At 49.6% G+C, this 24,405-nt stretch overlaps 1 pseudogene; it reads right to left on the minus strand.

The window, feature by feature from the left end:
- The window catches only part of LOC147118834 (uncharacterized), a 50,201-nt pseudogene extending 42,894 nt beyond the window's left edge, over positions 1 to 7,307 (minus strand).
- Between the last annotated feature and the right edge of the window lie 17,098 nt (positions 7,308 to 24,405).

The following is a 24,405-nucleotide window of genomic DNA, read 5'->3' on the forward strand; positions in this document are numbered from 1 at the left end:
AGAGGCCAGAATTAGAGGAGCGCAGATATCTCAGGGGGTTGTGGGGTTGGAAGAGATTACAGAGATAGGGAGGGGTGAGGCCACAGAGGGATTTGAAAACAAGGATGAGAATTTTAAGAATGAGACACTTGAGGAAAAGCAGGGAGTGGGGGAGGGTCAAGCCCTTATGGGACAGGGTCGTTAATTCTGTTCTGTGACAGTTACTGGGACAGACTGTATCTCCCCCTCTCCTCCACACAGGGATTTGTGGTAGTTAAAGGGACAGTGATTCTCCTTGTTCTGCGAGATTGTAATTAAAGGGACACTACTCTGAGATGGTTGCGAACTTTTAGTGTCGCCAGCCTTTCTAAAACATCTTCCTTTCTTTGAAGATCTGTGTGAACTCGCTGGTGACTCAGCAGGTTGGATGAACTCTGAAACCTCTTTGCACAGTCAGAACATTTAAAGGGTCTCTCATCAGTTCTGGGGCAGGAGGGATCTGGTTAACAGTGATCACAATATCATTAGGTTTAAAGTAGTTATGGAAAGGGACAAAGAAAAATCAATGGTGAAAATACCCAGCTGGAAGAGAACCAACTTCAGTGATTTGAGAAGGGATCGAGCACAGATGGACTGGAAACAAAGATTGTCCAGGAAAACAGTGAATGACCAATGGCAGGCCTTCAAGGCTGAGATAGTTCGGGTACAATCCAAGCATATTCCCATAAGGAGGAAAGATGGGCCATCCAAAGCTAGAGCTCCCAATGACAAAGGATATTGGGGTTAGAATAAAACAGAAAGAGGAGGTTTACGACAAATGTCAGGTACAGAATACAGTCAAAAACCAGGCAGAATACAGAGAGTGCGGGGAAATTGAAACAGGATATAAGAAGGGCAAAGAGACAATATGAGAAAAGATTAGCGGGTAACATAAAAGAGAACCCAAAAATCTTCTATAAACATATGAAAACTAAAAGGATAGTTAAAGGAATGGTGGGGCCGATTAGGGACCAAATAGGAGCTCATCATACGGAGGCAGAGGGCGTGGCTGAGGTACTGAATGAGTACTTAGCATCTGTCTCCACAAAAGAAGAGGGTGAAGTTAATGTCGCAGTAGAGGAGGGGGGAGTAGAGAAATTGGATAGGATAAAAATGGATAGAAAGGAGGTGCTAAATAGGTTGTCATCACTCGAAGTTAACAAGTCACCCGGTCCAGATGCGATGCATCCTAAATTGCTGAGGTGGAGATAGCAGAAGCTCCGACCACAATCTTTCAATCTCCCTCAGATATATGGGAGTGGTGCCAGAAGACTGGAGGATTGCAAATGTTACACCCTGTTTAAAAAAGGGGAGAGGGATAAACCTGGTAACTACAGGCCAATCAGTCTAATGTCAGTGGTGGGTGAATGACTAGAGACCACTGTCAAGGACAAAATTAATTCTCACTTGGAGAAGCATGGGTTAATAAGGGATAGCCAGTATGGATTTGTTAAAGGTAAATCGTGTTTGACTAACCTGATTGAGTTCTTTGATGAAGTAACAGAGGGTTGATGAAGGTAGTGCAGTAGATGTATATATGGACTTTCAAAAGGCATTTGATAAAGTACCACATAAGAGAGGGAATTAAAGGGCTGATGGTAATTTGGGTATATAATTGGCTAAGGGAGAGGAGACAGTGAGCAGTGCTGAGGGATGTTTTTCTGACTGGAGGGAAGTATGCAGTGGGTTCCCCCAGGGGTCGGTCTTAGAACCATTGCTTTTCTTGTTATATATAGCTGACCTGGACTTGGGTATAGGTGTACAATTTCAAAGTTTACGAATGATACAAAACTTGGCAACGTAGTAAATAGTGAGCATAGTAGTCGCAGACTTCAGAAGGACAGAGACAGACTGTGAAATGAGCAGACACAAGGCAGATGAAATTAAATGACGCTAAGTGTGAAGTGATGCACTTTGGGAGAAACAACAGGGAGAGGCCGTATAATCTAAATGGGACTATTTTGAGGGGGTGCAAGAGCAGAGGGACCTGGGGGTCCATATTCACAAATCTTTGAAAGTGCCACAGCAAGTTGGTGAGGCGGTTCAGAAAGTGTATGGGATATTTGGCTTTGTAGATAGGGCCATTGAATACAAAAACAAGGAAGTTACACTAAACCTTTACAAATCACTAGTTAGGGACAAAGGACAGGAGGAGGCCATTCAGCCCCTCGAGCCTGTTCCACCATTCAATGAGATCATGACTGATCTGTGACCTAACTCCATACACCCGCCTTTGGCCCATATCCCTTAATACCTTTGGGTAACAAAAACCTATCAATCTCGGATTTAAAATTAACAATTGATCTCGCATCAATTGCCGTTTGTGGAAGAGAGTTCCAAACTTCTACCACCCTTTGTGTGTAGAAGTGTTTCCTAATTTCACTCCTGAAAGGTCTGGCTCTAATTTTTAGACTATGTCCCCAGTCCTAGAATCCCCAACCAGCAGAAATAGTTTCTCTCTATCTAACCTATCTGTTCCCCTTAATATCCTGAAAACTTCGATCAGATCACACCTTAACCTTCTAAATTCTAGGGAATACATCCCTAATTTGTGTAATCTCTCCCCGTAACTTAACCCTTGAAGTCTGGGTATCATTCTGGTAAACCTACGCTGCACTCCCTCCATGGCCAATATATCCTTCCTAAGGTGTGGTGCCCAGAACTGCTCACAGTACTCCAGGTGTGGTCTAACCAGGGTTTTGTACAGCTGCAGGGTTTTGGCCTCAGCTGGAGTCTTGTGTACAGTTCTGGGCACCACTCTTTTGGAAGGATGTCAAGGCCTTGGAGAGGGTACAGAGGAGGTTGACCAGGATGGTACCAGGGATGAGGGACTTCAGTTATGTGGAGAGATTGGAGAAGCTGGGATTGTTCCCCTTAGAGCAGAGAAGGTTAAGAGGAGACCTAATAGAGGTGTTCAAAATGATGAGGGGTTTTGATCGAGCAAGTAGGGAGAAACTGTTCACTCTGGCAAGTGGGTCGATAACCAAAGGTCACAGATTGAAAATAGTTGCTAAAAGAACTAGAGGGGAATGAGGAGAATTGTTTTCACACAGAGGGTTGTTAAGATCTGGAACGCACCATCTGAAAGGATGCTGGAATCAGGTTCCACAGGAACTTTCAAACGGTAATTGGACATGCACTTGAAGAGGACTAGTTTGCAGAGTTACATAGAAACATAGAAGATAGGAGCAGGAGTAGGCCATTCGGCCCTTCGAGCCTGCTCTGCCACTGAATGAGATCATGGCTGATCATCCAAATTCAGTACCCTGTCCCTGCCTTCTCCCCATATCCCTTGATCCCTTTAGCCTTAAGAAATATATCCAACTCTTTTTTGAATATATTTAATGAACTGGCCTCCACTGCCCTCTGTGGCAGAGAATTCCACAGGTTCACCACTCTCTGGGTGAAGAAATTCCTCCTCATTTCAGTCCTAAATGGCTTACCCCTTATCCTTAGACTATGACCCCTGGTTCTGGACTCCCCGGCCATCATGAACATCCTTCCTGCATCTAGTCTGTCCAGGCCTGACTGAATTTTATAAGTTTCGATGAGATCCCCTCTCAATCTTCTAAACTCCAGTGAGTATAAGCCCAATCGACACAATCTCTCCTCATACGTCATTCCTGCCATCCCAGGTATCAGCCTGGTGAATCTTCGCTGCACTCCTTCCATGGCAAGAACGTCCTTCTTCAGGTAAGGCGACCAAAACTGCACACAGTACTCAAGGTGCGGTCTCACCAAGGCCCTGTACAACTGTAGCAAGACATCCTTGTTCCTGTACTCGCACCCTCTTGCTACGAAGGCCAACATACCATTTGCCTTCTTAACCGCCTGCTGCACCTGCATGCTTACCTTCAACGACTGGTGCACAAGAACACCCAGGTCTCTTTGCACTTCCCCTTCTCCCAATCTATTGCTATTTATCCACATTACAGTGCATTTGCCATGTTTCTGCCCAATCACCCAATCTGTCCAAATCGTACTGGAGTTTCACGACATCCTCCTCACAGCTTACCCTCCCTCCCAGCTTTGTGTCATCTGCAAATTTGGAGATATTACATCCAATTCCCTCGTCCAGATCATTAATATATATTGTGAACAGCTGGGGTCCTAGGACCGATCCTTGCGGTACCCCACTAGTCACTGCCTGCCACTCGGAAAATGACCCATTTATTCCAACACTTTGCTTTCTGTCCGCCAACCAGTTCTCTATCCAAGTCAATACCTTGACCCCAATCCCATGTGCCTTAATTTTGCACGCTAATCTCTTATGTGGGACCTTATCGAAAGCCTTCTGAAAGTCCAAATACACCACATCCACTGGTTCTCCCTTATCTATTTTACCAGTTACATCCTCAAAAAATTCCAGTAGATTAGTCAAGCATGATTTACCTTTTGTAAATCCATGTTGACTTTGTCCGATCCTGTCACTGCTTACCAAATGCTCTGCTATTACATCTTTTATAATAGATTCTAGCATTTTCCCCACTACCGATGTCAGGCTTACCAGTCTATAATTCCCCGCTTTTTCTCGACCACCTTTTTTGAATAGTGGGGTAACATTAGCTACCCTCCAATCCATGGGTACTGTTCCAGAGTCTATCGAGTTCTGGAAGATGACCAGCAATGCATCTACTATTTCCAGGGCCACTTCCTTACGTACCCTGGGATGTAGATTATCAGGCCCTGGGGATTTATCGGCCTTTAGTCCCATCAATTTTCCTAACACCATTTCCCTACAAACACTGATGTCTTTCAGTTCCACCCTTTCATCAGACCCTATGTTCCCCGGCATCTCTGGGAGGTTATTTGTGTCCTCCTTTGTGAAGACAGAACCAAAGTATGAATTTAGTTGGTCTGCCATTTCTTTGTTTCCCATTATAAATTCCCCTGATTCTGACTGTAAGGGACCTACGCTGTTATACCTAGGCATACCTCTGCTGACTCCGCCCATGGCTCCGCCTGCTTGCCCAGGTATAAAAGTGACCGCTTGGCTAGTATTCTTCCTTGTTGGAACCGATCACCCACGAGGGTGGGCTCTGTTATTTAGCCAATAAAAACCTATAGTTACTATCTTAACTCGTCGCTTTTCATGGAATGAATTGATAGGTATATCAATTTTATTAGCTAAATTTTGAAATGAATGGACTGGAGCAGCCAAACGACCAGCCAAACGGCCAGCTACAACAGCCCCAGCAGCCGACCTGGCTGCGAGCCCTCCGACTGCCGTACCTGGATCTAAATCCACAGGCAGCGAATTCAGCCCTCGACTTCGATCACTGGCTGAGCTGCTTTGTATCCTACCTGGTAGCCTCCGGCGTGCCATCGCAAGCCAACAAACTAAGAGTTCTGACCGCCCAGGTGAGCCCTAAAGTATTTGCACTCATCCGGGACCTTGCTACATACGAGGAGGCCCTCGACCAGCTAAAAGAGCAGTACCGGAGCCCAGTAAATTCAATGTATGCCAGACATCTCCTAAGATCCCGCTCGCAACAGCCAGGAGAGTCTGTAGATGAATTTTTACGGGTGCTACAAACACTCGGCAGGGACTGTGACTTTAAAGCTGTATTGGCTGCACAACATGCTGAAGGAAATATCCGTGATGCCTTCGTGAAAGGCCTTCGGTCCGACTACTCACGGCAAAGACTGCTCGAATCAAAGGACCTCGGTTTGAAAGCAGCTGCAGCCCTCGCTCGCTCCCTGGAAGTGGCCCATCGGGACCTCGAGGCGTACTCCGGGTACAGTGCTGCACGACCCTGGGACTCGGGCCCGACTTCGGCCGCAATACCCCTCGCACCGCCGCCCCTGGGACCTACTACGGCGTCGGTGTCCCGGAATCGATCGGGACCGCCACCCTCGGGACCTGCTGTGGCTAAAATTAGCCCCGGCAACATTTGCGTCACAAAGGGGGCGCCACCGAATTTTTCCCCCAAAGAGTCTAAATGGGCTGGAGGAGCAGAGGGATCCAGGGATACAGATACACAAATCACTAAAAGTAGCAATACAGGTTAATAAGGCCATTAAAAAAAAGCACTGGGGTACATTCCCAAAGGAGCCTTCTGTTCTGTGCCTAGGAGCTCTGAACCATGGCAGAGAGCGGCTGGGACACGTTTCTTATACGCCGCGAGATTAACCCGCACGGAGCCTTTGCTGTCAGTGAAGAGAGACGAGAAAGACCAAAGTGCCGTTTGCCCCTCTCAGTGTGGCCCTGAAGGACTGTGTCCAGGCTGAAGTTCTGTTCCCGCCGTACGATCCTCCCCCAGATTGTCCTTTCTGAGCTCCAGCCAGGTGATGCTAAACACTCAGGTGGGAAAGACAAAAATCTACAACAATGTGTTTGAAACAAAGCTGATTTATTTGACATATATCCAGAATATTAAACTCCAGCCCAGTTACAGGAGTTAACAACATCAGCAGAAATAAACCCCAACTGTCAGAATGAACATGGTTCAGTCCTGGATGTGATTAACAGCAGCAATAACAGCAGAATCCAACCCCTGCAGTCACTTGTGAACTCACTGGTGTCTCAGCAGGCTGGATGAACGAGTGAATCCCTTCCCACACTCAGAGCAGGTGAACGTCCTCTCCCTAGTGTGAACTCGCTGGTGACTCAGCAGGGTGGATGACTGAGTGAATCCCTTCCCACACACGAAGCAGGTGAATGGCCTCTCCCCAGTGTGAGTGCACTGGTGTTTCAGCAGGGTGGATGACTGAGTGAATCCCTTCCCACATACGGAGCAGGTGAACGGCCTCACCCCAGTGTGGACTCGCTGGTGTCTCAGCAGGCTGGATGAATCAGTGAATCCCTTCCCACACTCAGAGCAGGTGAATGGCCTCTCCCCAGTGTGAGTGCGCTGGTGTACAGTGAGATCAGATGACTGCCTGAACCCAGCCCCGCAGTGAGAGCACCTGAACGGTCTCTCGTCAGTGTGAATAAGTTGATGGTACGTCAGTTCCCCGGAACTTTTATAGCACTTCCCACAGTTGGGGCATTTAAAAGGTCTCTCATCAGTGTGAACAAGTTGATGTTCCCGCAGGTGGGATGACTGAGTGAATCCCTTCCCACACACAAAGCAGGTGAACGGCCTCTCCCCAGTGTGAACATGCTGTTGTCTCAGTAGGTGGGATGAATTAGTGAATCCCTTCCCACACTCAGAGCAGGTGAACGGCCTCTCCCCGGTGTGACTGCGCTTGTGTGTCGATAGGCCAGAGGATCGGCTGAAGCCTCGTCCACACACAGAGCACGTGTACGGTTTCTCCCCACTGTGAATGGTGCGTTTTGTTTCCATGTTCATAGGTCAATGATATTCACAGAAACCCCACAGTGCAGATAGAGGCCATTTCAGCCCATCGAGCCTGCACCGACACATATCCCACCCGATCCCCGTAACCCCCACACCAACACATATCCCACCCTATCCCCGTAACCCCATATTCAGATCCATGAATCGAGTGACTGTCAGATCTTGACGTGATGTGTGGTTTGAGTTTCCCATCTGCAAATCCTCCCCTTCTAATACCCTGTAAAATTAATTTAAAACAGGGAGCGTGAGCGAGAACCCACAAAAAGAGGCAGGTTGTGAAATTGAGCTCAATGAATCAGGTCATTTGTGGGGCCGGCACTAGAAAAAAGTGACCATGGAAACTGCTGGATTGTCATAAAAACCCAACTGGTTCACTGATGTCCTTCGGGGAAGGGAATCTGCCACCTGGTCTGGGCCTACACACGACTCTGGCCTCTATGGGAGGAGAGAGGTGGGAGTGGGAGTGGGAGGGGGCGAAGGAAAGGAACTTTATACATCTGCAACTTGTCCAGAACTTTGACAGAACCTCAAAACCCGCAAACTCCACCACCTAGAAGGACAAGGGCAGCTGTTGCATGGGAGCACCATCATCTCCAAGTTCCCCTCCAAGTCACACACCATCCTGACTTATAAATATTCATCGTTGCTGGGTCAAAATCCTGGAACTCCTTACCGAACAACATTGTGGGAGTACCTTCACCACACGGACTGCAGCAGTTCAAGAAGGCGACTCACCACCCCCTTCTCAATGGGCAACCAGGGATTGGCAATATTTGCTGCTCTTGCTAGCGAAGCCCACATCCCAAGAATGAATTAAAACAAATCTGTATATGTAAACTGGATCAAAAGCCTGCACAGAAATACTTGTTCCTAAAACAATACTCTTTTACATTGTAGGGACAGTGTCTGTTTAACAACCTAATCTCCCCCAGAATCCACCTCCCTTGACAGTCTCACATTGGAAATTGTTGGGTCCTCCTGGGCTCAGAAGTACTGGGGGTTAAACCCAGCAGCTTCTCCTCCATCTTCACTCCAGCTCAAACTGAAGCAACAAAAAGACCTACACAGGCGGCCAGGGACCTACCTTCCGTCAGCCTGCAATAAAACTAAAAGGTACACAGTGGTGTTCCCCAGGGGTTGGTACTAAGACCACTGCTTTTCTTGATATATATTAATGATTTGAACTTGGGTGTACAGGACACAATTTCAGAATTTGCAGATGACACAAAACTTGGAAGTATAGTGAACAGTGAGGAGGATAGTGATAGACTTCAAGAGGACAGAGACAGGCTGGTGGAATGGGCGGACACGTGGCAGATAAAATTTAACGCAGAAAAGTGCGAAGTGGTACATTTTGGTTGGAAGAATGAGGAGAGGTAAAATAAACTAAAGGGTACAATCCTAAAGTGGGTGCATGAACAGAGAGACCTGGGGGTATGTGTGCACAAATCATTGAAGGTGGCAGGGCAGGTTGAGAAAGCGGTTAAAAATGCATACGGGATCCTGGGCTTTATAAATAGAGGCATAGAGTCCAAAAGCAAGGAAGTTATGATGAATCTTTATAAAACACTGGTTCGGCCTCAACTAGAGTATTGTGTCCAATTCTGGGCACCGCACTTTATGAAGGATGTCAAGGCCTTAGAGAGGGTGCAGAAAAGATTTACAAGAATGGTTCCAGGGATAAGGGATGAGGGACTTCAGTTACGTGGATAGACTGGAGAAGCTGGGGTTGTTCTCCTTAGAGCAGAGAAGGTTGAGATGAGATTTGATGGAGGTGTTCAAAATCATGAGGAGTCTAGACAGAGTAGATAGAGAGAAACTGTTCCCATTGGCGGAAGGGTCGAGAACCAGAGGACACAGATTTAAGGTGATTGGCAGAAGAACCAAAGGCGACATGAGGAAAAACTATTTTACGCAGCGAGTGGTTAGGATCTGGAATGCACAGCCTGAAAGGGTGGTGGAGGCAGATTCAATCACAGCTTTCAAAAGGGAATTGGATAAGTATCTGAAGTAAAGAGATTTGCAGGGTTACGGGGAAAGGGCGGGGAGTGGGACTCGCTGAAGTGATCTTGCAGAGAGCCGGCACGGGCTCGACGGGCCGAATGGCCTCCTTCTGTGCTGTAGCCATTCTATGATTCTATAAAATATTAGAAAGTTTGTGCCACAGAAGCACGGGGATTATCTGCTTTTATTCATGAATTTAAAAAGTCTCTATTAAAACCTGAGCCAGTGTGTTGTGAGACAAAGAGCCTTGTGTCCAATAAGGGGAATAAAGGCCCACAGCCTCTCCTGGCCCCGGGCCCCGAACAAGGGACTGGAGAAACTCGCTGCCCTGCGGATCAGACAATCAGCCGGCGCTAGTCCCGCCCCTCGGGCTCCCCGATTGGTTGGAGGACCCGCCACCAGCTCGCTCCTCCAGCCCCGCCCCACTCGCTCCCTATTGGTCGGAAGCTCCCGTCAATCAGGCCGTGGGCCCGGGTCACGTGTCCCCGAGGAGATCACGTGAATCATCCAACTGACGCCGCTCGGTCCGGGGCCTCGCGGACTCTCAGGTTTTTCTATTTCTCTTTATTCTCTCCAGATCCACCCCTCCCCCCACCCCGCGTGATTCTCCACCCAATCGGAGCGGAGAAAACACACTTTGCATCACCGATCGCGACTCTGTAACCGACACCAAGGCCTTTCCCGGAATGCCCCGCGCCGACTCCGTCCGACAGGATCTGTGAGTGCAGGCGTAGCTCCGAGTGGGGGAGGGGGTTGGTCTCCTCTGGGCATGCGCGGTTATTACCCTTGGTGACCGGGAGGTGTCGCTGTGCGGGACCCGACCCAAACCGCCGAACCGGCTGCGCATGCGCGGACTCTCGGCTGTCAATCAACCAACAGCCAGAAGAGGTCGCTGGTGAGGCCAGCGAAGAAAGAAAGACTTGCATTTCTATAGCGCCTTTCACCACCACCGGACGACCCAACGCGCTTTACAGTCAATGAAGGACTTTTGAAGTGTAGTCACTGTTGTATTGTATGAAACGTGGCGTCAATTAGCGCACAGCAAGTTTCCACAAACAGCAATGTGATAATGACCAGATAATCTATCATTTTGTTACATTGATTGAGGGATAAACATTGACTAGGAGACTGGGGATAACTCCCCTGCTCTTTCCCACATTACAACAATGACTGCACTCCAAAAGTGATTCTAACCCTGGGACTGTACATGGGGATTCCAGGGTTAGAATCCCCATGTACATTCCCAGGGTTAGAATCCCCATGTACAGTCCCAGGGTTAGAAACCCTGATTACAGTCCCAGGGTTAGAATCCGCATGTACAGTCCCAGCGTTAGAATCCCTATGTACAGTCCCAGGGTTAAAATCCCCATGTACAGTCCCAGTGTGACAATCCCCATGTACAGTCCCAGGGTTAGAATCCCTATGTACAATCCCTGGGTTAGAATCCCCATGTACAGTCCCAGGCTTACAATCCCCATGTACAGTCCCAGGGTTAGCATCCCCATGTACAGTCCCAGGGTTAGAATCCCCATGTACAGGCCCAGGGTTAGCATCCCCATGTACAGTCCCAAGGTTAGAATTCCCATGTACAGTCGCAGGGTTAGTATCCCCTGTAAAGTCCCAGGGTTAGAATCCCCATGTAGAGACCCAGGGTTAGAATCCCCATGTACAGTCCCCGGGTTAGAATCCCCATGTACAATCCCAGGGTTAGAATCCCTATGTACAGTCCCAGGGTTAGAATCCCCGTGTACAGTCCCAGGGTTGGAATCCCCATGTACAGTCCCAGTGTTGGAATCCCCATGTACTGTCCCAGGGTTAGAATCCCCATGTACAGTCCCAGGATTAGAATCCCCATGTACAGTCCCAGGTTTAGAATCCCCATGTACAATCCCAGGATTAGAATCCCCATGTACATTCTCATGGTTAGAATCCCCATGTACAGTCCCAGGGCTGGCATCTCCATGTACAGTCCCATGGTTAGAATCCCCATGTACAGTCCCAGGGTTAGAATCCCCATGTAGTCTCAGGGTTAGAATCCCCATGTACAGTCCCAGGGTTAGAATCCCCATGTACAATCCCAGGGTTAGAATACCCATGTCCAGTCCCAGGGTTAGAGTCCCCATGTACAGTCCCAGGTTTAGAATCCCCATGTACAGTCCCAGGGTTAGATTCCCCATGTACAGTCCCAGGCTTAGAATCCCCATGTACAGTCTCAGGGTTAGAATCCCCATGTACAGTCCCAGGTTAGAATCCCCATGTACAGTCCCAGGGTTAGAAACCCCATGTACAGTCCCAGGGTTAGAATCCCCATGTACAGTCCCAGGGTTAGAATCCCCATGTACAGTCCCAGGGTTGGAATCCCCATGTACAGTCCCAGGGTTAAAATCCCCATGTCCAGTCCCAGAGTTGGAATCCCCATGTACAGTCCCAGGGGTAGAATCCCCATGTACAGTCCCAGGGTTAGAATCCCCATGTACAGTCCCGGGGTTAGAATCCCCATGTACAGTCCCGGGGTAAGAATCCCCATATACAGTCCTAGGTTTAGAATCCCCATGTACAGTCCCAGGGTTAGAATCCCCATGTACAGTCCCAGGGTTAGAATCCCCTTGTACAGCCCCAGGGTTAGAATCCCCATGTACAGTCCCAGGGTTAGAATCCCCATGTACAGTCCCAGGGATAGAATCCCCATGTACAGTCACAGGGTGAGAATCCCCATGTATAGTCCCAGGGTTAGAATCCCCAGGTACAGTCCCAGGGTTAGAATCCCCATGTACAGTCCCAGGGTTAGAATCCCCATGTACAGTCCCAGGGTTAGAATCACCATGTACAGTCCCAGGGTTAGAATCCCCATGTACAGTCCCAGGGTTAGAATCCCCATGTACAGTCCCAGGGTAAGAATCGCTATGTACAATCCCAGGATTAGAATCCCCATGTACAGTTCCAGGGTCTAAATCACCATGTACCGTCCCAGGGTTAGAATCCCCATGTACAGTCCCTGGGTTAGAATCCGCATGTACAGTCCCAGGGTTAGAATCCCCATGTACAGTCCCAGGGTTAGAATCCCCATGTACAGTCCCAGGGTTAAAATCACCACGTACAGTCCCAGGGTTAGAATCCCCATGTACAGTCCCAGGGTTATAAACCCCATGTAATGTCCCAGGGTTAGAATCCCCATGTACAGTCCCAGGGATGGAATCACCACGTACAGTCTCAGGGTTAGAATCCCCATGTACAGTCCCAGGGTTAGAATCACCACGTACAGTCCCAGGGTTAGAATCATCATGTACAGTCCCAGGGTTACAATCCCCATGTACAGTCCCAGGGTTAGAATCCCCATGTACAGTCCCAGGGTTAGAATCCCCATGTACAGTCCCAGAGTTAGAATCCCCATGTACAGTCTCAGAGTTAGAATCCCCATGTACAGTCCCAGGGTTAGAATCCCCATGTACAGTCCCAGATTTAGAATCCCCATGTACAGTCCATGGGTTAGAATCCCCATGTACAGTCACAGGGTTAGAATCCCCATGTACAGTCTCAGGGTTATAATCCCCATGTGCAGTCCCAGGGTTAGAATCCCCATGTATAGCCCCAGGGTTAGAATCCCCATGTACAGTCCCAGGGTTATAATCCCCATGTACAGTCCCAGGGTTAGAATCCCGGTGTACAGTCCCAGGGTTAGAATCCCCACATACAGTCTCAGGGTTAGAGTCCCCATGTACAGTCCCGGGTTAGAATCCCCATGTACATTCCCAGTTTTAGAATCCCCATGTACAGTCCCAGGTTTAGAATGCCCATGTACAGTCCCAGGGTTAGAATCCCCATGTACATTCCCAGTTTTAGAATCCCCATCTACCGTCCCAGGGTTAGAATCCCCATGTACTGTCCCAGGGTTAGAATCCCCATGTACAGTCTCAGGGTTAGAATACCCATGTACAGTCCCAGGGTTAGAATCCCCATGTAAAGTCCCAGCGTTAGAATCCCCATGTACAGTCCCAGGGTTAGAATCCCCATGTACAGTCCCAGGGTTAGAATCCCCATGTACAGCCCCAGGGTAAGAATCGCCATGTACATTCCCAGGGTTAGAATCCACATGTACAGTCCCAGGGTTTGAATCCCCATGTACAGTCCCAGGGTTAGAATCCCCAAGTACAGTCCCAGGTTTAGAATCCCCATGTACAGTCCCAGGGTTAGAATCCCCATGTACAGTCCCAGGGTTAGAAACATCACGTACAGGCCCAGGGTTAGAATCCCCATGTACATTCCCAGGGTTAGAATCATCACGTAAAGTCTCAGGGTTAGAAACCCCATGTACAGTCCCAGGTTTAGAATCACCACGTAAAGTCCCAGGATTAGAATCATCATGTACAGTCCCAGGGTTATAATCCCATGTACAGTCCCAGGGTTAGAATCCCCATGTACAGTCCCAGGGATGGAATCACCACGTACAGTCTCAGGGTTAGAATCCCCATGCACAGTCCCAGGGTTAGAATCCCCATGTACAGTCCCAGGGATAGAATCCCCATGAACAGTCCCAGGGTTAGAATCCCCATGTACAGTCCCAAGGTTAGAATCCCCATGCACAGTCCCAGGGTTAGAAACCCCATGTACAGTCACAGGGTTAGAATCCCCATGTACAGTCCCAGGGATAGAATCCCCATGTACAGTCCCAGGGTTAGAATGCCCATATAGAGTCTCAGGGTTAGAATCCCCATGTACAGTCCCAGGGTTAGAATCCCCATATACAGTCCCAGGATTAGAATCCCCATGTACAGTCCAAGGGTTAGAATCCGCATGTACAGTCCCAGGGTTAGAATCCCCATGTACAGTCCCAGGGTTAGAATCCCCATGTACAATCCCAGGGTTAGAATTCCCATGTACAGAACCAGGGTTAGAATCCCCATGTACAGTCCCAGGTTTACAATCCCCGTGTACAGTCCCAGGGTTAGAATCCCCATCTAAAGTCCTAGGTTTAGAATCCCCATGTAGAGTCCCAGGGTTAGAATCCCCATGTACAGTCCCAGGGTTAGAATCCCCATGAACATTCCCAGCGTGAGAATCCCCTTGTACAGTCCCAGGTTTAGAATCCCCATGTACAGTCCCAGTGTTAGAATCCCCATGTAGTCTCAGGGTTAGAATCCCCATGTACAGTCCCAGTGTTAGAATCCCCATGTACAGTCCCAGGGTTAGAATCCCCGGCCTAGAAATTCACTGGCCTTAGTGCCGCTTTTGTGGCGCTAGAGGGCCTAGCGGCGAAGTTATGGCCAGTTTTGAAATTGACAGGGGCCCTAAATCGACGTTAGGCCGGTAGCGCTGCGCCGGCACCGATGACGTCATCGGTGTGCGCAGCGTCCCGGTTGCCATGGTAACCCGCCCGAACTCGGAAATTGAGTTGCGGCCGCCTCGCCCGTGGCAGCCGCAAGCAACGTTCTGGCAGAGGTGCCTTACAGAACGTTGCGCCGGCGCATTAAAGGCCCCGCGGCGGCCGGCCGCTTTCCCGCCGTGTGCCTGGCCGCAGCTCCCTCCCCGGACTTCCCCCCCCCGCCCCGGAACAGAAGCAAGCCCGGCACTTGTCCGAGGTGCCGGGCTCATTTTTAAAAAGATTATCGCGGGCCGCGGCCGGGTGCAGGCAGCTCCTCCTTAAGGGAAGGAGGAGGCCTGCACTTCCCGAACCTGCCGCACCGCAGCGGGCGCCGCAGCGCCGGAATAGCGCCGAAATTCAGCGCATAGCGCCAGTTTTCAGGCGCTAACAGCTTTCAGCAGCGCCGGCAGCCGTTTGGGCGCAGAAGTAGTGAATTTTTGGCCCGCCCAGCGCGACTTAGCTCCGGCACTAACTTCCGGCGCTAAAGCCGTCGCTGCGCCAAAACCCAATTTCCATGCCCCCATGTACAGTCCCAGGGTTAGAATCCCCATGTACAGTCCCAGGGTTAGAATCCCCATGTACCGTCCCAGGGTTAGAAACACCATGTACAGTCTCAGGGTTAGAATCCCCATGTACAGTCCCAAGGTTGGAATCCCCATGTACAGTCCCAGGGTTAGAACGCCATGTACAGTCCCAGGGTTAGAATCCCCATGTACAGTCCCAGGGAAAGAATCCCCATGTACAGTCCCAGGCTTGGAATCCCCATATACAGTCTCAGGGTTAGAATCCCCATGTACAGTCCCAGGGTTAGAATCACCATATACAGTCCCAGGTTTAGAATCCCCATTTACAGTCCCAGGGTTAGAATCCCCATGTACAGTCCCAGGGTTAAAATCCCCATGTACAGCCCCAGGGTTAGACTCCCCATGTGCAGTCCCAGGGTTAGAATCCCCATGTACAGTCCCAGGGTTAGAATTCCCAAGTACAGTCCCAGGGTTAGAATTCCCATGTACAGACCCACGGTTAGAATCCCCATGTACAGTCCCAGGTTTACAATCCCCGTGTACAGTCCCAGGGTTAGAATCCCCATCTACAATCATAGGTTCAGAATCCCCATGTACAGTCCCAGGTTTAGAATCACCACGTAAAGTCCCAGGGTTAGAATCACCATGTACAGTCCCAGGGTTATAATCCCCATGTACAGTCCCAGGGTTAGAATCCCCATGTACAGCCCCAGGGATGGAATCACCACGTACAGTCTAAGGGTTAGAATCCCCATGCACAGTCCTAGGGTTAGAATCCCCATGTACCGTCCCAGGGATAGAATCCCCATGAACAGTCCCAGGTTTAGAATCCCCATGTACAGTCTCAGGGTTAGAATCCCCATGTACAGTCCCAAGGTTAGAATCCCCATGTACAGTCCCAGGGTTAGAAACCCCATGAACAGTCCCAGGGTTAGAATCCCCATGTACAGTCCCAGGGATAGAATCCCCATGTACAGTCCCAGGGATAGAATGCCCATATACAGTCTCAGGGTTAGAATCCCCATGTACAGTCCCAGGGTTAGAATCCCCATATACAGTCCCAGGATTGGAATCCCCATGTACAGTCCAAGGGTTAGAATCCGCATGTACAGTCCCAGAGTTAGAATCCCCATGTACAGTCCCAGGGTTAGAATCCCCATGTGCAGTCCCAGGGTTAGAATCCCCATGTACAGTCCCAGGGTTAGAATTCCTATGTACAGTACCAGGGTTGGAATTCCCATGTACAGAACCAGGGTTAGAATCCCCATGTACAGTCCCAGGTTTACAATCCCCGTGTACAGCCCCGGCATTAGAATCCCCATCTAAAGTCCTAGGTTTAGAATCCCCATGTAGAGTCCCAGGGTTAGAATCCCCATGTACAGTCCCAGGGTTAGAATTCCCATGAACATTCCCAGGGTTAGCATCCCCTTGTACAGTCCCAGGTTTAGAATCCCCATGTACAGTCCCATGGTTAGAATCCCCTTGTAGTCTCAGGGTTAGAATCCCCATGTACAGTCCCAGTGTTAGAATCCCCATGTACAGTCCCAGGGTTAGAATCCCCATGTACAGTCCCAGGGTTAGAATCCCCATGTACAGTCCCAGGGTTAGAATCCCCATGTACAGTCTCAGGGTTAGAATCCCCATGTACAGTCCCAGGGTTAGAATCCCCATGTACAGACCCAGGGTTAGAAACCCCATGTACAGTCTCAGGGTTAGAATCCCCATGTACAGTCCCAAGGTTAGAATCCCCATGTACAGTCCCAGGGTTAGAACGCCATGTACAGTCCCAGGTTTAGAATCCTCATGTACAGTCCCAGGGAAAGAATCCCCATGTACAGTCCCAGGGTTAGAATCCCCATACACAGTCTCAGGGTTAGAATCCCCATGTACAGTCCCAGGGTTAGAATCCCCATATACAGTCCCTGGTTTAGAATCCCCATTTACAGTCCCAGGGTTAGAATCCCCATGTACAGTCCCAGGGTTAGAATCCCCATGTACAGTCCCAGGGTTAGACTCCCCATGTGCAGTCCCAGGGTTAGAATCCCCATGTACAGTCCCAAGGTTAGAATTCCCATGTACAGTCCCAGGCTTAGAATTCCCATGTACAGAACCACGGTTAGAATCCCCATGTACAGTCCCAGGTTTACAATCGCCGTGTACAGTCCCAGGGTTAGAATCCCCATCTACAATCATAGGTTCAGAATCCCCATGTAGAGTCCCAGGGTTCGAAACCCCATGTACAGTCCCAGGGTTGGAATCCCCATGTACATTCCCAGGGTTAGAATCCGCATGTACAGTCCCAGTGTTAGAATCCACATGTACAGTCCCAGGGTTAGCATCCCCATGTCCAGTCCCAAGGTTACACTCCCCATGTACAGTCTCAGGGTTAGAATCCACATGTTCAGTCCAAGGGTTAGAATCCCCATGTACAGTCCCAGGGTTGGAATCCCCATTGTACAGTCCCAGGGTTAGAAACCCCATGTACAGTCCCAGGGATGGAATCCCCATGTACAGTCCCAGGGTTAGAATCCCTGTGTACAGTCCCAGTGTTAGAATATTCATGAACAGTCCCAGGGTGAGAATACCCATGTACAGTCCCAGGGTTAGAATCCCGATGTACAGTCCCAGTGTTAGAATCCCCATGTACAGTCCCAGGGTTAGAATCCCTATGTACAGTCCCTGGGTTAGAATCCCCATGTACAGTCCCAGGGTTAGAATCCCCATGTACAGTCCCAGGGATAGAATCCCCATGTACAATCCCAGGGTTGGAATCCCCATGTACAGTCCCAGGGTTGAAATCCCCATGTACAGTCCCAGGGTTAGAATATCCGCTTAAAGTCCCAGGGTTGAAATCCCCATGTACTGTCCCAGGGTCAGAATCCCCATGTACAGTCCCAGGGATCGAAAACCCATGTACAGTCCCAGGGTTAGACTCCCCATGTACAGTCCCAGGGTATGAATCCCCATGTACATTCCCAGGGTTAGAATGCCCATGTACAGTCCCAGGGTTAGCATCCCGATGTACAGTCCCAGGGGTGGAATCCCCATGTACAGTCCCAGGGTTAGATTCCCCATGTACAGTCCCAGGGTTCGAATACCCATGTACAGTCTCAGGGTTAGAATCCCCATATACAGTCCCAGGGTTGGAATCCCCATGTACAGTCCCAGGGTTAGAATCCCCATGTACAGTCCCAGGGTTAGAATCCCCATGTACAGTCTCAGGGTTAGAATCCCCATGTACAGTCCCAGGGTTAGAATCCCCAAGGACAGTCCCGGGGTTAGAATCCCCACATACATTCCCAGGGTTAGAATCCCCATGCACAGGCCCAGGTTTAGAAACCCCATGTACAGCCCCACAGGGTTAGAATCCCCATGTACAGTCTCAGGGTTAGAATCCCCTTGTACAGTCCCAGGGTTAGAATCCCCATGTACAGTCCCAGGGTTAGAAACCCATGTACAGTCCCAGGGTTAGAATCCCCATGTAAATTCCTAGGGTTAGAATACCCATGTATAGTCCCAGGGTTAGAATCTCCATGTACAGTCCCAGGGTTAGAATCCCCATGTACAGTCCCAGGGTTAGAATCCCCATGTACAGTCTCAGGGTTATAATCCCCATGTACAGTCCCAGGTTTGGAATCCCCATGTACAGTCCTAGGGTTAGAATCCCCATGTACAGACCCAGGGTTATAATCCCGATGTACAGTCCCAGGGTTAGAATCCCCATGTACAGTCCCAGGGTTAGAATCCCCACATACAGTCTCAGGGTTAGAGTCCCCATGTACAGTCCCGGGTTAGAATCCCCATGCACAGTCCCAGGGTTAGAATCCCCATGAACAGTCCCAGGGTTAGAATCCCCATGTACAGTCCCAGGGTAAGAATCGCTATGTACAGTCCCAGGGTTAGAATCCCCATGTACAGTCCCAGGGTAAGAATCGCTATGTACAGTCCCAGGGTTAGAATCCCCATGTACAGTTCCAGGGTTTGAATCACCATGTACAGTCCCAGGGTTAGAATTCCCATGCACAGTCCCAGGGTTAGAATCCCCATGTACAGTTCCAGGGTTAGAATCCCCATGTAAAGTCCCAGTGTTATAATCACCACGTACAGTCCCAGGGTTAGAATCACCATGTGCAGTCCCAGGGTTATAAACCCCATGTACTGTCCGAGGGTTAGAATCCCCATGTACAGTCCCAGGGATGGAATCACCACCTACAGTCTCAGGGTTAGAATCCCCATGTACAGTCCCAGGGTTAGAATCACCACGTACAGTCCCAGGGTTAGAATCATCATGTACAGTCCCAGGGTTATAATCCCCATGTACCGTCCCAGGGATAGAAACCCCATGTACAGTCCCAGGGTTAGAATCCCCACATACAGTCTCAGGGTTAGAGTCCCTATGTACAGTCCCGGGTTAGAATCCCCATGTACAGTCCCAGGGTTAGAATCCCCATGTACAGTCCCAGGGATAGAATCCCCATGTACAGTCCCAGGGTTGGAATCCCCATGTACAGTCCCAGGGTTGAAATCCCCATGTACAGTCCCAGGGTTAGAATCCCAATGTACAGTCCCAGGGTTAGAATCCCCATGTACCGTCCCAGGGTTAGAAACACCATGTACAGTCTCAGGGTTAGAATCCCCATGTACAGTCCCAAGGTTGGAATCCCCATGTACAGTCCCAGGGTTAGAACGCCATGTACAGTCCCAGGGTTAGAATCCCCATGTACAGTCCCAGGGAAAGAATCCCCATGTACAGTCCCAGGCTTGGAATCCCCATATACAGTCTCAGGGTTAGAATCCCCATGTACAGTCCCAGGGTTAGAATCACCATATACAGTCCCAGGTTTAGAATCCCCATTTACAGTCCCAGGGTTAGAATCCCCATGTACAGTCCCAGGGTTAAAATCCCCATGTACAGCCCCAGGGTTAGACTCCCCATGTGCAGTCCCAGGGTTAGAATCCCCATGTACAGTCCCAGGGTTAGAATTCCCAAGTACAGTCCCAGGGTTAGAATTCCCATGTACAGACCCACGGTTAGAATCCCCATGTACAGTCCCAGGTTTACAATCCCCGTGTACAGTCCCAGGGTTAGAATCCCCATCTACAATCATAGGTTCAGAATCCCCATGTACAGTCCCAGGTTTAGAATCACCACGTAAAGTCCCAGGGTTAGAATCACCATGTACAGTCCCAGGGTTATAATCCCCATGTACAGTCCCAGGGTTAGAATCCCCATGTACAGTCCCAGGGATGGAATCACCACGTACAGTCTAAGGGTTAGAATCCCCATGCACAGTCCTAGGGTTAGAATCCCCATGTACCGTCCCAGGGATAGAATCCCCATGAACAGTCCCAGGTTTAGAATCCTCATGTACAGTCCCAGGGTAAGAAACCCCATGTACAGTCTCAGGGTTAGAATCCCCATGTACAGTCCCAAGGTTAGAATCCCCATGTACAGTCCCAGGGTTAGAAACCCCATGAACAGTCCCAGGGTTAGAATCCCCATGTACAGTCCCAGGGATAGAATCCCCATGTACAGTCCCAGGGATAGAATGCCCATATACAGTCTCAGGGTTAGAATCCCCATGTACAGTCCCAGGGTTAGAATCCCCATATACAGTCCCAGGATTGGAATCCCCATGTACAGTCCAAGGGTTAGAATCCGCATGTACAGTCCCAGAGTTAGAATCCCCATGTACAGTCCCAGGGTTAGAATCCCCATGTGCAGTCCCAGGGTTAGAATCCCCATGTACAGTCCCAGGGTTAGAATTCCTATGTACAGTACCAGGGTTGGAATTCCCATGTACAGAACCAGGGTTAGAATCCCCATGTACAGTCCCAGGTTTACAATCCCCGTGTACAGCCCCGGCATTAGAATCCCCATCTAAAGTCCTAGGTTTAGAATCCCCATGTAGAGTCCCAGGGTTAGAATCCCCATGTACAGTCCCAGGGTTAGAATTCCCATGAACATTCCCAGGGTTAGCATCCCCTTGTACAGTCCCAGGTTTAGAATCCCCATGTACAGTCCCATGGTTAGAATCCCCTTGTAGTCTCAGGGTTAGAATCCCCATGTACAGTCCCAGTGTTAGAATCCCCATGTACAGTCCCAGGGTTAGAATCCCCATGTACAGTCCCAGGGTTAGAATCCCCATGTACAGTCCCAGGGTTAGAATCCCCATGTACAGTCTCAGGGTTAGAATCCCCATGTACAGTCCCAGGGTTAGAATCCCCATGTACAGACCCAGGGTTAGAAACCCCATGTACAGTCTCAGGGTTAGAATCCCCATGTACAGTCCCAAGGTTAGAATCCCCATGTACAGTCCCAGGGTTAGAACGCCATGTACAGTCCCAGGTTTAGAATCCTCATGTACAGTCCCAGGGAAAGAATCCCCATGTACAGTCCCAGGGTTAGAATCCCCATACACAGTCTCAGGGTTAGAATCCCCATGTACAGTCCCAGGGTTAGAATCCCCATATACAGTCCCTGGTTTAGAATCCCCATTTACAGTCCCAGGGTTAGAATCCCCATGTACAGTCCCAGGGTTAGAATCCCCATGTACAGTCCCAGGGTTAGACTCCCCATGTGCAGTCCCAGGGTTAGAATCCCCATGTACAGTCCCAGGGTTAGAATTCCCATGTACAGTCCCAGGCTTAGAATTCCCATGTACAGAACCACGGTTAGAATCCCCATGTACAGTCCCAGGTTTACAATCGCCGTGTACAGTCCCAGGGTTAGAATCCCCATCTACAATCATAGGTTCAGAATCCCCATGTAGAGTCCCAGGGTTCGAAACCCCATGTACAGTCCCAGGGTTGGAATCCCCATGTACATTCCCAGGGTTAGAATCCGCATGTACAGTCCCAGTGTTAGAATCCACATGTACAGTCCCAGGGTTAGCATCCCCATGTCCAGTCCCAAGGTTACACTCCCCATGTACAGTCTCAGGGTTAGAATCCACATGTTCAGTCCAAGGGTTAGAATCCCCATGTACAGTCCCAGGGTTGGAATCCCCATTGTACAGTCCCAGGGTTAGAAACCCCATGTACAGTCCCAGGGATGGAATCCCCATGTACAGTCCCAGGGTTAGAATCCCTGTGTACAGTCCCAGTGTTAGAATATTCATGAACAGTCCCAGGGTTAGAATACCCATGTACAGTCCCAGGGTTAGAATCCCGATGTACAGTCCCAGTGTTAGAATCCCCATGTACAGTCCCAGGGTTAGAATCCCTATGTACAGTCCCTGGGTTAGAATCCCCATGTACAGTCCCAGGGTTAGAATCCCCATGTACAGTCCCAGGGATAGAATCCCCATTGTACAGTCCCAGGGTTAGAAACCCCATGTACAGTCCCAGGGATGGAATCCCCATGTACAGTCCCAGGGTTAGAATCCCTGTGTACAGTCCCAGTGTTAGAATATTCATGAACAGTCCCAGGGTTAGAATACCCATGTACAGTCCCAGGGTTAGAATCCCGATGTACAGTCCCAGTGTTAGAATCCCCATGTACAGTCCCAGGGTTAGAATCCCTATGTACAGTCCCTGGGTTAGAATCCCCATGTACAGTCCCAGGGTTAGAATCCCCATGTACAGTCCCAGGGATAGAATCCCCATGTACAATCCCAGGGTCAGAATCCCCATGTACAGTCCCAGGGATCGAAAACCCATGTACAGTCCCAGGGTTAGACTCCCCATGTACAGTCCCAGGGTATGAATCCCCATGTACATTCCCAGGGTTAGAATGCCCATGTACAGTCCCAGGGTTAGCATCCCGATGTACAGTCCCAGGGGTGGAATCCCCATGTACAGTCCCAGGGTTAGATTCCCCATGTACAGTCCCAGGGTTCGAATACCCATGTACAGTCTCAGGGTTAGAATCCCCATATACAGTCCCAGGGTTGGAATCCCCATGTACAGTCCCAGGGTTAGAATCCCCATGTACAGTCCCAGGGTTAGAATCCCCATGTACAGTCTCAGGGTTAGAATCCCCATGTACAGTCCCAGGGTTAGAATCCCCAAGGACAGTCCCGGGGTTAGAATCCCCACATACATTCCCAGGGTTAGAATCCCCATGCACAGGCCCAGGTTTAGAAACCCCATGTACAGCCCCACAGGGTTAGAATCCCCATGTACAGTCTCAGGGTTAGAATCCCCTTGTACAGTCCCAGGTTTAGAATCCCCATGTACAGTCCCAGGGTTAGAAACCCATGTACAGTCCCAGGGTTAGAATCCCCATGTAAATTCCTAGGGTTAGAATACCCATGTATAGTCCCAGGGTTAGAATCTCCATGTACAGTCCCAGGGTTAGAATCCCCATGTACAGTCCCAGGGTTAGAATCCCCATGTACAGTCTCAGGGTTATAATCCCCATGTACAGTCCCAGGTTTGGAATCCCCATGTACAGTCCTAGGGTTAGAATCCCCATGTACAGACCCAGGGTTATAATCCCGATGTACAGTCCCAGGGTTAGAATCCCCATGTACAGTCCCAGGGTTAGAATCCCCACATACAGTCTCAGGGTTAGAGTCCCCATGTACAGTCCCGGGTTAGAATCCCCATGCACAGTCCCAGGGTTAGAATCCCCATGAACAGTCCCAGGGTTAGAATCCCCATGTACAGTCCCAGGGTAAGAATCGCTATGTACAGTCCCAGGGTTAGAATCCCCATGTACAGTCCCAGGGTAAGAATCGCTATGTACAGTCCCAGGGTTAGAATCCCCATGTACAGTTCCAGGGTTTGAATCACCATGTAAAGTCCCAGTGTTATAATCACCACGTACAGTCCCAGGGTTAGAATCACCATGTGCAGTCCCAGGGTTATAAACCCCATGTACTGTCCGAGGGTTAGAATCCCCATGTACTGTCCCAGGGATGGAATCACCACCTACAGTCTCAGGGTTAGAATCCCCATGTACAGTCCCAGGGTTAGAATCACCACGTACAGTCCCAGGGTTAGAATCATCATGTACAGTCCCAGGGTTATAATCCCCATGAACCGTCCCAGGGATAGAAACCCCATGTACAGTCCCAGGGTTAGAATCCCCACATACAGTCTCAGGGTTAGAGTCCCTATGTACAGTCCCGGGTTAGAATCCCCATGTACAGTCCCAGGGTTAGAATCCCCATGTACAGTCCCAGGGTTGAAATCCCCATGTACAGTCCCAGGGTTAGAATATCCGCTTAAAGTCCCAGGGTTGTAATCC

Source organism: Somniosus microcephalus, chromosome 4 (genome assembly GCF_052327205.1).
Source record: "Somniosus microcephalus isolate GS21.2 chromosome 4, FLI_Smic_1.0, whole genome shotgun sequence".
Classification (NCBI taxonomy): Eukaryota; Metazoa; Chordata; class Chondrichthyes; order Squaliformes; family Somniosidae; genus Somniosus; species Somniosus microcephalus.